Consider the following 4,125-nt stretch of genomic DNA (forward strand, 5'->3'; position numbering starts at 1 on the left):
AAGTCAATTCTCATATAAAATCAACTGAACCAAATTGGTGCAAGTCAATTCTCGTAGAAAATCGACTTGTCCCAATTAATTTTTCAGGCGACTTGGGCCTAGCCAGTCCCATCCACAAATCAGTAGATGTAGTATGTGGAGGACTCAGCAGCACACTGTCGCCGCTCTAGCGGTGGACCAATTCAAGGCCACACCAGCCATGCAATCAAAATACTACTGGTCTGTAAATCTAGAACGCACGAAAAGTAGTAGAACTCATGGTCATAGGTTATTAATATGCCGGGGATCACCGCGAGAGATCATATTTCTTCCTGAGAATTCACCGGCGAACTGATGGGCTTCATCATGTCACTGGTCACTGCCACTTTCATAGCCCTTGCCTTGTGCTTCGCCCCTGCACCGGGCGCAGCGGCGACACTCTCGGCGCGGCGTCCGCTGCGGGGCAACGACACGCTGGTCTCGGCACAGGGCAAGTTCGAGCTCGGCCTGTTCAGCCCCGCTGGCAGCTCCGACGGCAGGCTCTACCTCGGAATCTGGTACAAGAACATCCCCGTCCAGACCGTCGTGTGGGTCGCCAACCGCGTGACTCCCTTGTCTACTGTCGTCTCTGCCGAGCTCCGTGTGTCCCCTGATGACGGCAACCTCGAGCTCGTTGGTCCCACCAACGCCTCCGCCTCGCCGGTGGTCGTGTGGTCTTCGAACCTGTCGTCGTCGTCGCGCTCTAACACAGCAGAAATCCGCGACAACGGCAACCTGGTCCCAGGGCCGGTCCTGAGATTTTGGGGGCCCGGGGCGAAACTAAAACTCGGGCCCTTAGTATAAACAATATTCTAATAATAATGACTATGTATGCATATGAAATTTTACGAATAAACGCTTAAATGCATCCAAACAATATACATATAACACATATATATATATTGCTAATATATAAAATAATTATACATGTTACCTTTTAAAAATTATGACAGTCTTCAATGCAAAGTCACTTATGAAGGGGTCGACATCAATCTCTTCCAGTAAATTCGTGCTGATGCATAATGTTAGCAAACCATTAAAAATCTCTTGAGTCATCGTTGATCTCAAATAGTTCTTCAATAATTTTAACTTTACTGTAAATAAGATGATAAGCTATAGATTATAGAAGCATTAGGATAAAAATTGACTTCCCTCGTGTGCTAGAAAAACACAATAGTATACATTGCACCATCTGAGAAAGCGAATTTCATAATTTTTAGTTAAAAAACCGCAAAACTGGATGTGCATCAACACTAGCTGATTGTGTATGTGCACCTGTTTGTAATCCCATAAGAACTTACATTTTTATCACCGGTATTGATGTTAACATTTCCTCTTGTTCTCATTCAGCATTCCCATCAATTTGTTCCTCTTCCTCCACAACAACTATCGTAATTCACCATCTGAGTTCAATGAAGCACCAGTATTACTCTTGAAAATTTTATCAAGAGCACATCTCTGACTGTATCAAGTCATCCACACACTAATGGAATCAAAGGTTGATTGGTGCCAGCTATGCACCATATATCCGAAGGATAAATTACGTAATAGAAAGTACTAAACATATAGGAAGTAGAGATTGGGGAACAGTAATAATATAGCGTACTACCTTGGATGGATCCAATCGGCTTTGGTTGTAGGGCCTTGAGCGAAGAGCATCTGGCTGTAGCAATCGGCGAATCGGCAAATCAACCATGTTTGTATCTGCATGTTCTGTGCTTGAAGGCGAGAGAGCAAAGCGGCTTCGCGTGTTGAGTACTGAACTGGCCCCAGAAACAAAAATCGGCACCAACGAGACGGCGAATTAGCGATCAGAATTAGGAATGACATTACTAGAAAAGGAACATGACGTTTTTACCGTATTTATTATCGCGAAAAGAACGGCGTAGGATCTGGGATTGCTTCGTCAAGGAAAGAAAGAATCGCTATGTTTGCCATTGACTGCGTCCCATGCTTGGTTACTTGCCTGGGTCACGGCCCATAGTTTCTTACTAACCTGTAGGCAGGCTACTGCACACTTGGGGAGGGGCCCCTGGACGTTGGGGGCCCGGGGCGGCCGCCCCCCCTGCCCCCCCTTAGGGCCGGGCCTGCCTGGTCCTTGTGGACGGCGGCAACTCCTCCAACGTGATGTGGCAGAGCTTCGACCACCCCACGGACACGCACATCTCGGGGGCATGGCTCGGTGAGAACAAGCTCACCGGCGAGTACCAGGCGCTGACATCGTGGCGGAACGCCCAAGACCCCGCGCCGGGGATGTTCACCGACACGGTGGACCCCAGTGGCACCAACGATTTCCTCTTCATGTGGAACCGGTCCCGTATGTACTGGCACACCGGCGTCTGGACCGGCCGCATCTTTGCGGCCACACCGGAGGCGACGAGAAACGACCTCTTCAACCAGACGTATGTCGATACGCCGGCATATCGGCGCGTCACCAACGTACTCTACAACAACGCGACCATCACACGCACGGTGCTCGATCTCACCGGCCAAGCAAAGCTGTACATCTGGGTGTCCGCGAGCCAGAGTTGGCAACTCTTCTGGACGGCACCCACCGTGCAGTGCGACGTGTACGCGCTTTGTGGCACGTTCGGCATCTGCGACCCGAGGAGACAGCCGCCATGCCGGTGCCCCTCCGGGTTTGCTCCGGTGGCTGGGGGGAACTGGTCTCTCAGCGACTGGAGTGGTGGCTGCCACCGGAGCATACCGCTCACGTGTGCGCGCAACGGTTCGACGACAGACGGGTTCCTAGCGCTGCCGGAAGTGAAGCTCCCCGAAGACTCGCTCGCAGTGGCTGCCGCCCAGAGCAAAGCAGAGTGCAAGTCCACTTGCCAAAAGAACTGCTCTTGCCAGGCCTACGCCTTCTCGGCCAGGGGGTGTGCCCTCTGGCACGGGGAGCTCGCAATCTTCAGCAACTCTACATGGACTCCGGCGTCTCTGGGTCAGACCTCTATCTCCGGCTTTCAGAAACAGGATTGTAAGATCTGCATGGCGCAGAGAGGAAGAAATGGAGGAGAACATTATGTCTTGTTCTTGCCATCCCATTGGCCAGTGTTGCAGCATTGGGCGCGACGGCCATACTAGCCTGGAGGATTCTTCTTGCTCGTACGAGGAGACTCGCTAGTACGACAAACGGGAATGGTTGCTCATTGGCCGTGTATAGTTACGGTGACCTTCGTGCTGCCACGAAGAACTTCTCAGAGCGACTGGGTGGCGGCGGCTTCGGCTCGGTGTACCGCGGTGTCCTGGAGCAGCAAAAGGGAGACAACAGGACCCATGTCCTGGTGGCGGTCAAGAAGCTGGAAAGCCTTGGACAAGGCGACAAGCAGTTTCGGACGGAGGTGAGCACGCTGGGCTGCATCCAGCACGTGAACCTCGTCCGGCTCCTCGGCTTTTGCTCGTCCGGGGAGGAGAAGATGCTCGTCTACGAGTACATGCCAAGAGGCTCCCTCAACGGCCTCCTCTTTCGCGATGGTGCGTGCCTGAGCTGGCATGATCGGTACTACATCATGGTCGGCGTGGCGAGAGGGCTGGCCTACCTGCACCTTGGCTGCCATGAGTGCATCATACACTGTGACATCAAGCCCGAGAACATCCTGCTGGATGAGGATATGTCCCCGAGAATCGCCGATTTTGGGATGGCACAGCTGGTTAGGAGGGACTTCAGTCGCGCGTTGACCACGATGCGGGGCACCATCGGGTACCTGGCGCCAGAATGGATCTCCGGGCAGCCTATCAGTGCCAAGGCGGATGTCTACAGTTTTGGGATGGTGCTCTTCGAGCTCATCTCTCTCTGGACGACGAAACTCTGAGGGGTCCAGTGAGGTGGAGGCGGCAGAGAGCGGGAATAGTGATTTGTGGACCTTCTTCCCGGTGTGGGCAACCGGAAAGATTGTTGAAGGGGAGGTGGACGTCGTGGCTGACCCGCGGCTGCATGGCCAGGTGAGTCCTGAGGAGCTGGAGCGGGCGTGCAGGGTGGCGTGCTGGTGCATCCAGGACGAGGAGGCGTCGCGGCCGACCATGGCGCAGGTCGTGCAGGTGTTGGAGGGCATGGTCCATGTCCACGCGCCACCGGTGCCACGAGTGCTACAGCACATCGTCACATGA

At 53.3% G+C, this 4,125-nt stretch overlaps 1 pseudogene; it reads left to right on the top strand.

Annotated features, from left to right (window-relative positions):
- The first annotated feature begins 345 nt into the window (after nucleotides 1-345).
- LOC123154921 (G-type lectin S-receptor-like serine/threonine-protein kinase At2g19130) lies at nucleotides 346-4,125 on the top strand (annotated as a pseudogene).

Source organism: Triticum aestivum, chromosome 7A, assembly GCF_018294505.1.
Source record: "Triticum aestivum cultivar Chinese Spring chromosome 7A, IWGSC CS RefSeq v2.1, whole genome shotgun sequence".
Taxonomy (NCBI): domain Eukaryota; kingdom Viridiplantae; phylum Streptophyta; class Magnoliopsida; order Poales; family Poaceae; genus Triticum; species Triticum aestivum.